Genomic DNA, 13,691 nt, shown 5'->3' with positions numbered 1-13,691 from the left:
TGTAATAAGAGATGGACTCCCATTGTCTGGGGCACAGAGGCCTACAGTCTGACTACTTAAAATTTATGTGTCAGGGTTCAAGACATACTGAAGTTATCTTATATTCAAACAGCACAGCAATTCAAGTCCTTTTGCTTTTTTCCCTTTTTAAAAAAAAAAAAAAGCTCCCACTGGTAGAAACTTGTGGGAAAAACACCTTTAACACCAAGTAATGATCACAGGACCAGATCTCAGGCTGGCAGGAAGCTGTCCTCTCAGAGCCAAGTTTGTTATCTCAAGCTTAGCCTTTGTTCTCTCCAACAGTGTGAATGATTGAAGGAATCACTGTTATTCCACGAAAAAGTGGATTACCCTGTGAGAAAGGACAACTTCAATAGCTAAGCTCGCTGGAGCGCATGAGCTGAGAAGGCCCCATCTATAACAACACACGCACACTACAACTGCACACACTCAATGCACACGCTGTGAAGCTATGAATCTGCTGTTATGTGACATATCAAAATGTAACTGTCTGACTTCTAAATGCAAGAAATTACAACAAGAACAACAGTACTGATGTAATCACATATGGGTGAGCCTAACTACACCCTGACCCCATAAAGAAAGTGGAGAGCATACCAGGAGAAGACAAAAACTTTTGAATATTGGCTGCTCAAGCAGTCAGTCAGTTTGATCATAAAATATAAGATATTAGAAAATCGTAACCACTTCTTTCCCTGGATGTCACTGTGCCAGCATGATACTGGCAGCTTCCTTTTGTATTTTTTTTTTCTTATCCATAGAGCCCAAAAGTTTATTCTGGCCTTTCATTTTGGCAGTTGTTACTGATTTAATATGGAGATGTTTTTTCCCACAAGTGGAAACAAATAATAATAATAAAAAAAAGCTGGAGTAAACAAAAGATGGATGGACAAAATAAAATGTTGTATACATATTCAAAGCCCCTGTTGAAAAAAGACAATTCCACTCTAACACATTAAGTAAGGCAGTGAACAAGGTGAAATTTGCACCAGTTCAGATGTAAACATCAACATTTATCACCATTTAGTGTCAGGCTAATCAAAGATTTAAAAAACAAACAAACTTGTAGGCAGCCTCCCAGGGGTTTGTGTGGCTATAGACTCTCGGCTGCAGGTTTAGTTCCCTCTTTATCTACAGTGAAATGTTTAAAATGTGTGTTTGATGCTTGATAATGAGCCTGAATAAGGACAAGCAGCACAAGCAGGGGAAACTCGTGTGACCCATGAAATGAGGACGTGAACAACAAAACGTCGCAGTCTCAGGTATCGTGAGAACAACAGGTGAAAAGAAATGAGAAAGGCTGAAACTTAATACCCCATCTGAAGTGTCAGTGCAGGAATGCCCTTTTATTCTTTCCTCTGCAGTCATGTAGCATGATCAGGGTGAAGTACAAAAACATTTCCACTTTTTGTGTTTTTCAGAAAACACAAAAAACTGAACCAAATATTGAAATTTTGATTTAGGCAAAAATAAAAATTTCACTGAAAAAGGATTCAGGCCATTATTTCAAGACGGTGACGATATTTAAAGCCACCTTTCGAGACTGAGGAATGTTACACAACCAAAGTGTAATGCATAAAATGTTGTGGTACAGAGATACCAGGAAACAAGGAACAGAGGGAGATGAGCTAAGCCGTGTCATTAAGGTCCTTAGAATTGAATGGCTAATAGATAAAGGGGACCTAATAAAACTTTATTTAGAAAGAACATGATGTTTATGAAGCAAATATTTATGCTTCTTGCTTTGCGGTAATTGAGGTATGCTGTTCACTCATACACTGTGCTCAGCAATACAAAATGTTCTTGGGATGGCGCTTGGATCCTGACTGACATGTATTTTACACATCCATGCTCATTAGAGGACCGAGTGCCACAGAAAGCTGAAGTTGTGGTTTTTAGTGAAACACTGCCTCAACTGTCACATTTGTTTTCAGGAAATTTGTTGCAATATTAATGTTACCCTCAAGCTTCACCTTTAACATAGTAAACGAGTTTGCATGCATGTTCAACATTAGTGTTTGACTCAAAGCACTGCTATGCCAAAGTACAGCCTCACAATGCTGGAAAGCAAATGTGTGTCACAAAAAAAAGCTACTTACTAAAGGTGCTCCCTTATTCGTGGTGCTATGGGTAGGTTCACTGTCTCTATTAGCCCCGCAGTCCAAAAGTGATGAGAAGGCCTCTAAACCCTGTCTGATCTCTTAATGCCTTCTGTGGTCAGAAGGGGCCTCCAAAATTATTTGCATTGTGCAATCAGGCTCACATGCTGTACCTAGAGCTGTGTCTTATGTCTGATAAATAGACTTCCATTTAAATGTACTGACTTATCTCAATTATTCAACACAAGTATTCCACTGAATGTTTAGTCCCAAATGTCATATTGGAAAAGTATTCAGCATCACAGACCAGCAACAGACTTGGTGACCTGTCCAGGGTCGACCCTGCTTCTTGGCCTATGATGGCTGGGATGAGCTTTGTTCAGTTTGTTGTTCAGATTTATTTATAAAGCACAACATGCTATATAATCATCTGCTGTGAATGGCTGGGGGGTCAGGGGAAAGAGAAAAGAAGAAAGAGGAAAGAAAAGAAAAGAGAGAGCACAGGGGGACATCATAGAACACAGTTGGCATAATCATTATGAATGATAATGATCACCATCTGAGCTCACGGTGCTTGAGTGTTCCCTTGACATCAGATGAACAGTCTGCCTGTTTCTAGTTGTAGCCCTTTGTGGTTTCACACTTTATACCGACACTTATGCTGCATTTCCACTAGTAACTACTCAGCGGGGCTCGACTCGACTCACCACGGTTTGTAAGCATTTCCATTAGGTCCTAGTACCCAGTACTTTTTTAGCACCCACTCAGCCGGGGTTCCAAGTGAGCCGAGGCCATCCGATACATTTTATTTTCTGTATATATTCTTATACATTTTATTTTCTGTATGCATTTTTATACATTTTATTTTCTGTATATTTTATACTTACTGTTTCATTTTCTGTATATTTTTAACTTTTATTTACATGGCACTGAACAGGAGTGGCCCTCCAATCTCATACTGTATAATGACAATAAAGGCATTGTTAGAATAGATAAACGCTTAACTGTTTTTCTATGTATCACAATGTGTTTATCATAAACATGCACATGGAAAGCAGGTAACGCCTGTTTCCTGAGGACACACACACACACACACACACACACACACACACACACACACACACACACACACACACACACACACACACCCACATACACATACATGATTACATCATGTGACGTGAGTGATGTTGTTACATGAGCTTTGTGTAAACATATGTGATTTCATCATGTGAAGTGAGTGATGTTGTTACCTGAGCTTTGTGTAAACTCACATGATGCTAAAATAAAAGAGCCAAGCAGGAAGAAGGTGCAGACTCTCCCTCAGACATACACACACGCATGTTGGCTGACTGAGACTCTCCCTGCAGGTTAAAAGATCAACTACGGGTTTCTGTGTCTTTCTTTATTTAACGGTGGTCCGAACCTAACAGGCATTCTATTCTATTCTAAAATGTGGCATCGAAGAACAGCATGCCACTGATTGGCCAGGGAGTGTCGTTACTCGCTGAGTCATGAGAGCGAGTCCTTCATCAGAATTAACCGTGCCATTTTTAAAACCCAACAGCAATAAAATGGAGGCATGCAAACCACTAGGAGGCCCGGTTGAATGCCCAGACCAACAATTTGCAGCGGTAGTCTTGCAACAAGAGAGCCATCTGAAATGTGCACAGAGCATACATATTTTAATACTTAACAATGATAATCTTAATCCATTAAAAATGTTCTATGCATGATGATGGTAGTAAACTGGCATTAGCTGCCGTTAGCTTGCCTCTCTAATTTTCTCATCCATTGTTGTTTTGTGTTTTGAGTGTTTTTGTAAACAGTGCATTTTAATTTTGTTTCTACTTGATGTAATTTTGAAATAAAAATTTATTTAACCTCTTAACATCACCTGGGTGACCAATGAGCTACTTAGAATTAGGCTCAAGATTATGGGCAGGGTTTGGGGTTTTATTAAGACCAAACATACCTCCTTTATACATTCACAGAGATCAGGGCTCTGTGTACATCCTATCAGCAACATGTCTTACTCTCACCACTAAAATGCAATTTCTGAAGAATACCAATGTTTTAAGTGGCCCTTGGACCTCACACATGCATTGCTAAACAGTTTCTTTGCTTTGCTGGAAAAGAAGAAATAATTTTTAGAGTAATAGTTTTTTCTCACACAAGACATTTTTCCTCTGTGAGAGTAAACTATGTATGAGTTTAAGTAACATGTGAACCAAATTATACTGTACCACTATTGTCTTTAAAAATTCTTCTTCTTCTTTGTTTTTTTTTTGTTTTTTTACAAAGCTGATTGGCCAGCTTCATTACATCTGCATTTTATTACATAGCCATATGTTCATGTTTTTCTTCTTTTACTTCTATATTGCATAAAACTGGGCAGCACAGTGGCGCGGGTGGTTAGCGCTGCTGCCTCACAGTTAGAATACCATCTGGAAGGCCTGGGGGCATCGAACCCAGGCCTTCCTCTCTCTCTGTGTGGAGTTTGCATGTTCTCCCTGTGTTTTCTCCGGGTACTCTGGTTTCCTCCCATAGTCCAAAGACATGCACTTACTGGGGTTAGGTTAATTGGCAACTCTAAACTGCCCGTAGATGTTGTCTGTCTCTCTGTGTTAGCCCTGCGACAGGCTGGCCTCCTTTACAGGGTGCATCCTGCCTCTCGTCCCATGTCAGCTGGGATAGGCTCCAGCCCCCCCCCCCCGCGACCCTGAACAGGATAAGCTGCAGTGAATGGATGGATGGATTTCATAAAGCTGCATTTTGAAATAATTACCTTCACAGTGTGTGTGTCCACATGTGGGCTGCATGCATTGCATGTTGGGAAGCTGTTGTCTTGCTCCATGTGTTTTAGCTCTAAATGTTTAACCATGTACTCCACCCCCTTCCTTTGTTTTCTGTTATGCCAAGACTTGTTTTAAAGAATAATTGTACTATGAACTGCTGTGTCTGGCAGGCTTTGCTTAGTTATTTGATCATGTATTTTAAAGACTGAAAAAGACTTGGTAGTGCAGTTAACCATGACATTAATAAAGCTCTTCCAAAAACCTGCACCTCTTTAAACTTTGTTGCTTTTTTTTTTTTTTTTTTTTTAAATCTGATAAGAATACAGTAGCACTTTTCCTGGCCCTGCCTCTGGTCGCAGTTTGGTCATCTGATCTATCTGTATGCCCTGTCTCTCCCCCTCTCTGTCTATCTGTTGTTTGGTAGATGCAGCGAGTTACTTGAGGAAGGTCATAGTTCTTTGTACACACCCACCGGACACAGGCAATCCTTCTGTGCCACTGTTAAACAACACACAATACTATACAGGTCATGCGCATGCAAAGCATTACCACCTTGTGCAAATTTTAATTTGTGTCGCTTATGATTTTGAATACACGACCCACATCAGACTGAGGTCAATCATTATCCCACAGAGGACAGCAATCTGCTGTGTCTCATGTTTTCCCGGTGCAGCAGCCACTGCAACAAGACAATACATCTTGTACTGTTTTTTATTTTTTAATCATCCAGATAACTCATAGGCCACAATTCTGATGCTTTCAAATGGGAATAAAGTGATAAATTAAGACACATTCATTATTTACACAACATTTCCCCTTACATACAGTCACACTGAAGGTCGCCCTTAGGGAAAATACCTCACATGTATCAGAATGAGGCAAAGAAAAAAAGTACATCAATGCAAGGTCAAGTGTCATTTTTTTTCCCCCTATGCCAGACATTTGGTGCACAGGCACAGGGGTGACTGTGGCTTGGAAGGTAGGTTAAACAGAGGGTTACTGGTTCGAACCCTGGCTGCTCCAGTCTACGTGCCAAAGTATCCTTGGGCAAGATAATGAACCTCGAGTTGCTCCCAATCAGTTCACTGGAGTGTGAATGTGTGTGAATGATATAAAGTGCTTCACTTAGATGTAGAAAAAAGTGCTTGCATGAATGTGTGTGTGAATGGGTGAATGCAAGCGTGTTGGATAAAGCGCTATTTAACAACCACCTACCATAAATGGCAGAAAAAAAACCCAAACAAACCCAAATCCATAAAAGGCCGTCCAGGCCATAAAACAATGAATTCAACATTAATCCATACAAGTCAAGTTAGTTCACCAGACACCTAAGGTTATACTAAGTCATTTGCAGTTAGAAGGTCCTGATTGGAAGTTATGGCTGTAGTATATTTTAAATCTAGTACAATTCATCAAAATTTAACAATTGTAAGCAAATTTCTGTCACATGTAATTTTTTTTTTAAATCAAGGCTTGTCTTTTTGAAAAATAAAATATAAAAATAGACGAATAGATGATTTTCTCTGCAGAGTCCCATTTAAGACACAGAGTCTCTCTAACCACTGGCCAGAATGTCACAGTGGGGTTCAAGTTAGAGAGCAGCTAGATGAGATACAAGGTCCTAGAAGGGCAGCCAACCTGTAGACTAAAAACACAGATAGAATCCAATCTTCCCCCACAGGACATCTGCAGGGAACATTCAGGTCTGGGCAGTACGAACCAGACTGAACAGAGCTCTGATTTGCTGAGATCAACACTCCCTTCTTACCACGCCTCCCTTTCCCAGCTCCTTTGCAGTCTTGTTTGGAAGTCATGCGATACTGTATGGGACAGAGTTCAGAATTTTCTCTTTCACCAGCAAACCCGCTCTCTGTATCTCATTTTCTACCTCCTACTCCATTATTGTTCACTAGCCCCTTTGTGTCGATAATGGCATGGGCCTGAAGAACAAACTGAGGGAAGGATGTGTGGCTGATCTGTTTTCTAATCCCACTTTCTCCGTCTTCTTTTCAATGTGAAATGTCAAAAGAGTCCCATAAAACAAATGCTTTTAGGTTTAGAAGTTTTGTTGTTGTCAGTGGATTGTGCCTTACTTTGGATGCATTTTTATTTTAGGTTGAAACATGCAACGTCACCACATATTGCTGAGTCATCATTACACACATATCTGCTCTCTGCGCTCGCTGTGTGCAGCATACAAACTGGAAACCTGAAACTGCTTCCAATGATGATCTGGAGTATTTTGAGTGGAGTGATTTTATACTAAGGTTATAAAAATATGTCTCTCTCTTATATTCTCTCTGGTTTACTTATAATATGAGATGAAGGCACATTGAAAGTATTCGGCTATTCAATTCCTCTGGACTCACCAAATGTAATTTCCTGATATTATATGTAATATGCTGTCTGGGAGCAAAAGGAAGTGGCTGCTACATAGTATGATTGCTATGTCTGGTTTATTCAATGCAGTTTAGTCATTTTAGTCTTTACTGAACACCATTTCACCATTTCAGACTACTCATTACTAGTAATGCAGATTATTGTCATAGTTCATCTCTTTAAAGCAGCCTGAAAATCAGAATGAACTTTGTCAAAGGAAATAAGTTCTGTGTATTTTAATCTCTGAAGCGTTGGCAATGTAGTTTACTTTAAAAACATGGAAACATAAAACTAGACAACACAGTGTTAAATATGTGCACATGCAGCTGTTATACATACACGTGGACATGTATATGTGCTGTATGAATGCTCTCTGTCTACATATAAATACATTATGTAAGTAATACATGTATATTAATAGTCCTGTTCACATGCTGGCTGTAACTGCTCAGCACCACACTAGAGGCCACTCAGACCTGTAAGTAAATTTACACAAGATATGAAAGGAAGCTGGAGGTGTGACCACCTTGTTTATTGTTCCTTTCTCAAGGGTTTAATTGCTGCCTTGTTTGGCCAGCTTTGCGTCCTTCACATGGCCTTGATAAACACACTGTCCCAGCACTTCAGAAACAAAAACACTGGATTGCACAAGCCCAACAGATTTAAGAAGCTGTTTTGCAATCAGAATTATGATCTAAATACACTGTGCCAAACATATTTGCTTTTCCAAGATGAGCTCCATAAATTCTCCACTTGTTAGTGTTTTTCTTTTATTTATTAATTTGTGTTATTGTTCGCATGAGTTTTATATTATGGCAATAGCAGAGTTGACAGGCAGGGGGACAAAAGCAAGAAAGAACCCACGCATATATAAGAAAAAACATGGCTAGAAAAATCAACAATAAGGTTGCGATTGTTTCTGTGAGCAAGAAAGAGAGTGAATGTCTGCATCTTTGTCACAAATTAAGCCAGAGGCAGATAGAGAAAACCCAGAAAACCTGGGTAGCCCCCCAAGAGCATTGAACACCCAAAGCCACTTATGCCAATGCCAACTGCATGCCCAGCAGAAGGAAGAGGAAAGCCACAGACAGGATTCCCAAGCTCGGAATCCAGCAAATCCCCATTGTACACATTAGTTTTAGTTTCAGTTTCAACTTCCCAATGGCCATTGCAACAAACAGTTCTTTTGTCTGTGTAGATTCTCAGTCATCCAGGTCATAGTAGTCTCTGGAGCTTGAAAAAGGGCAACTGGACTTCTATTTTGTTTCTTGAAGACGTTTCACGTCTCATCCCAAAGTTTTCTTCAGTTCTATCAGCTAAGCATATCAGAGTGGATTGATAGAGGTCGCGAGATGCTGTGAGATCGTGAGACTACAAGAGTGAGATCTGTCTTTCAAAACTGTGGCGGTGGTTGCTAGATCAGATCATTAACTAGGCTAGTTAAATTTCTATTTTGACACAAACAAATAAACAACGACAACTGTGTTTGACAACATTATACAGGGTGGAGGAACTTGAGGATTTCTTTGATTTATATTACAACCAGTGCTTCATGGAGGATTCCGACAAGCACCCAGACAACTCGACTAAGAAGGACTAGCAAGAAGAGGAAGGCTGATTCCTCAACCGACACCGAGTACTTAATCACAACTGACATACAGGTAAGTGTTTTAGGGCCCATTAATAAGAAACTAGATATTCTTGCCATGCTTTATCAGGAGATCAAAGACGTCAAATCTAGCGTAGAGTTCACGCACCAGCAAATAGGTTTCTTCAGTTCTCAACCAAATGGTGAAGAGGCCCGGGTATTTAAACCCCTGATTGAAATGAACCACAGCACTGCTCCATTCTTTATGAAGATGCCCCAGCAGGCGTTAAGAATTCCCCTGATTGGTGTGGCAGGAAGTAAAAACCCCACAGCAATAAAAGCATGCATTAAAAACATGTATTGTGTCTTTTCTGGTCTGTGTGTTTTGAAGAAATCCTCCGCTGACACAGTCTCAGTGAATAACATAAAGTTTATTACAAAGAAGGCAATGTCAAAATACAGACGCTCGAGACATCTGGGAGAGAAAGAAAGCCAATGTTCTGCACACCAAACAAAGACACCTACAGCCTTATATAGGCTTTAACATTTGGTACACATGCTACCACACATAGACTGGTTTCTACCAGTTTTTGAAGGGGCTCGGAGAATCCTCAGTTTCACACCTTTCCTTATTTTGTCAGGATAAACAGGGAAGATGAGCTCCCAAACTGAGAGCCCCCTGCTAGAATTCTCCTATAGTTTAGCAGACAACATACATGCAGTTTCACATAGGCATGTCAGACACCACAGATGCAAGTATAAAAACCCTAATAAAACACACAAAACATTAAAATTACTTCTGCCACATCACAAATGCAGAGCCACGACCTGTTCTTTATTGGTAGCATTAGATGGAATAATCTGTGATGAGTATAAAGCTTCATAAAAGTCTTTAAAAGATTTATTTATTTGTTGTGTAGTAATGTTCCCGGTCGAGTCTTTAATAGACTATTGTTTTGTCTTTATTTACTTTTAGCTGGATAGCAAGGAATTTTCCGGCTTTATTTCCATGTTCAAAGTTCTCTAAATGCAGCCTTTGGATCAGAAATCGTGTCTTTTTATCAATTATTAACAAGCTGGTTTAATCAAGGTATTAGTAATGCATGAACAAAGTAAAAAGAAGGTTCTCACTCAGGAGACATGATTAACCCTAAGGTAAACACATCAGTGCCTCCGTGGTGATAATGATGCTATCTACTCACCTGGGAAAGCACAAGCTGCAAGGAAATTGTCATTATAACCAGAAAAAAATATGGTTTTAAGGTGCGGTGACTAAATTACCCTGGAAATCTGTTTTCGTCTATTTTACTAGATTGTATGGGGTAAACTCATAGGCAATAAATAAATAAATAAAAGATGGACATAGTCACAGCAATGCCTCTCATTGGTTAGTGAAGTCTCATTATAGCCCATATTCTGAAACCTAATGTAGCCAATGAGGGGTTAATCTGATTGAGAAACAGATACTAACACATTAGATGAGTCACAAAGTAGGCCCATCCCAAAGCATACCCCACTTTATCCTTCTTTTTGACTCTAACCGGAGCACTACATACAAAATTAAAATCAGGTTCTATTTGTTGAGACTTGAAACTAGCAATTAACTAGCTATTAAGGGAAAGGTGAAGTTACAGATCAAGATTATTATTTTCCAATAAACTTCTATATAATTGGACATTTTTGCAACTAGCAGGATTGGCTATTTAAAACACTCCAGTATTGGCATTGCTTTTTAGATCCAGAACACCCTACCCATCTTTTGAACACAGTCTATGGGTAAGCTATGGCAAGGGCAAGTCAGCTCCTCTCCTTCTGAACCTTAATAAATAGAATATTTTCTTATCCTTGATTATTTCTTTCATAATCATGCAGTTTATCCACAGAGATACATTTCTCATAAACAGCAGTGCCATCTTAGTCCTTCAAAATTGAAACCAGGAGGCTGTAAACCCATGATGGCAAATGCTCAGTCAGTTCACTATAAATTCAGTAGTCAGCACTATTAAAAAGATTGTGCATTAAACTAAAACACAGCTGGAGGTCTCTTTAATCTTGTTTTCACTGGCATTTCACTGTGTGGGATGAGCATATAAAATATAAAAAACATGAATGAAAAGAAAATCTCTAAATCTCTACAACCCCAATCTCCAAATCCACCAGCATTCCTCCCCCATGCAATTCCCCCACCCTTCCCTGCCTCCCCTTCCCCCTTCTCCCCCCTCAGTGCGTATGAATCCACATGGCGGCCTAATCCCCTTACTGTGGCTGATAATGCCTCCTGGCCTGAGCTGTTAGCTGCAATAGTAGATGAATACCATCACTGCCATCAAGGTTAGTAAAACCGATCCTGCTCCCACTGACATGGTTTCCTGTTGTTGCCTCATAAAATGTATTCTTTGCTTGATTTGAGAAGCTGATATGTAAATGCCTCACAGCCAGCCCGCACCGGTAGCCACTATGCTGCATTATCTTCTTCCTCTGCCCTAGTTTCTAGTTAGGTTTATAGGCCGGGATTACACTACAAACCCCCAGCTACTTAAACACTAGCCTGGTGTTGAAGGAAATATAAGCTTGTGCTATAGGGAGGAAGAAGTACTGGATCAAGCTGCAAGTTTATTCTGTCATAGACTGTTTATTCCACCACAAGAAATGCAGATGTACACAAAGACCTAATATTTCCATAATCATCATTAAAGTTTCAGGTGTCCTGCATGTTATTAGGAGAACTATAACTGATAGTGAAGCACTGCCTACCCATATACACCATCAGCACTGGCATATTCCAAAAAAAAAAAAAAAAAAAGACAAATTTGGTAATAGAGTGCAGCCAAAAACAAAAACAAAAAGAGAGGCCATGACAGCTGCTCTCTAAGACTGTGCTAATCCACTACCATGCTTTGAGCTATATGCTAGTGGAGGTTGTAGACAGTGCTAACATGGGGATGCTAAACAGGTCGTGTGTGTTTGTCTTTCTCGTTTGATAGGTGGGACACCGGTTATCTGACACACCTGGAGTTATTGTGGGATTACAGGTCATGACGTGCAGAGCCGTGTTTAACATCTGTCTCAGACTACACCCATTTGGATTTAGCTTGGACTATCCGGGTAGCTTTACTGTATTGCCTGGCTAATATTGCAATCTTACAGAGGTTTGTGTACATAACTATCTCCCACAGCTTTTTTATAAACCAGACCTGAAAGAATCTTGCCAAGGGGCTTATATTCAGACACCAACAGACAGAAGGTATGTGGGGCCTAGCGGAAGACCAGTCAAAGGTCAAACAGAGGGGGTCAGACGGTCTAAAGCTCCCTCACTGTTTGGAGATGCCCCTGGGATAGGTGCTCAGCCATACCACATCCCGTGTGAATGATCACACTGAGTGGATCTCCTAGGACATTCAGACTCATACACATCAGAGTATAATGCCTTGCTTAGCCAACCATCCCTAACTATGTCTGTCATTCTATACACTACTCTTTTTCTTTTAATCTTATACTGGGCTTTGGTGCCGCCCCTTAGTTTATCCAACTGTCTGAAACTAGCTGTTTTAGCTCCTCTCCCCCATAAGCCACCCTTTCTTTAAGCCAGATTTCTTTTGATTGGCTGCTCTTCACAAACAGAGGGTTTTAATACATGGTGAGATGACCAAATTAAGGATGTTTGCCCTTTCTGACATCATACAGACCCAAGAGTAGAGAGAGGTTTTGGAAACCATGTGTTTAGAGGAGCCTGAAGTTCTTCACTGATAATGTTGAGAGTTGTTTTATGTATACCAGTTGAGGAGGAAACTGTTTCTCAAACCAAGGCTCTCTGATCTCTTGCTAAATTGTCTACCAGTCATCACACTTCTGTGCCGGTTAGATCCAGTTTGTTCTGAGAATAGAGCGTAATAAATTGTGCAACATCTTTTGTGTTGCTTTGTCAGTTTCCTGTCTGTAAATGTCGAGGTCTTTCTTCTGACAAAAAATAAATTTTCTTCGACAAACTTCCGAGCAAAGCACCCCCGCTCCCTTTTTTTCACTATTTTGAGACTGCAGCCACACCCATGATAGTTGATATCTGCTCCATCTACCCAAATCTAACAACTCAGCAGTTTCCATACACTACAATATTTACTTGATTTATACTTAAGAAATAAATTGATTTGTCTGCCTGTCTGCTGATTTGACCGTAACAGCCTGAGAGAGATGCTAACAACCATGAGAAATCCCTTATTCATTCTGAGGTGGACATGCTATTCATTGCTACTGGAACTATATGCACTCACCGGCCACTTTAGAGTCCACTTTGCCTTCAGAACTGTTAATTCTTTGTGGCATCCTTGCATAGATTCCACAAGATGCTGGAAACATTCCACAGAGATTTTGATCCATATTGACACAATAGCATCACACATTTGCTGCAGGTTTGTGAGCTTCATGTCCATGATGCCATTTTCCCATTCCATCACATCCCAAAGGTGCTTTATTGGAGTGGGATCTGGTGACCTTGAAGCCATTTGAAAACAGTAAACTCATTGTCATGTTCAAGAAACCAGTTTGAGATTATTTGAGCTTTGAGACATAGTGTGTTATTCTGTTGGAAACAGTGGTTATTTGTCTTCTTCAAGCCTTCCTATCAGCTCAGAGCAGTCTGGCCATTCTCCTCTGACCTCTGGAATCAATTTTTGCCCAGGGAACTGCCACTCAGTGGATATTTTTCTCTTTTTTGGACCATTCTCTGAAAACTCTAGCAGTGCCTGTGTGTGTGAAAATTCCAGTAGATCACAGTACTGAGTTTTCCACCAAACCATAATGACATGTTAT

Source organism: Archocentrus centrarchus, chromosome 13 (genome assembly GCF_007364275.1).
Source record: "Archocentrus centrarchus isolate MPI-CPG fArcCen1 chromosome 13, fArcCen1, whole genome shotgun sequence".
In the NCBI taxonomy this organism is placed as follows: Eukaryota; Metazoa; Chordata; class Actinopteri; order Cichliformes; family Cichlidae; genus Archocentrus; species Archocentrus centrarchus.
The sequence above is the reverse complement of the archived record's forward strand: the minus strand, read 5'-3'. Positions refer to the sequence as shown.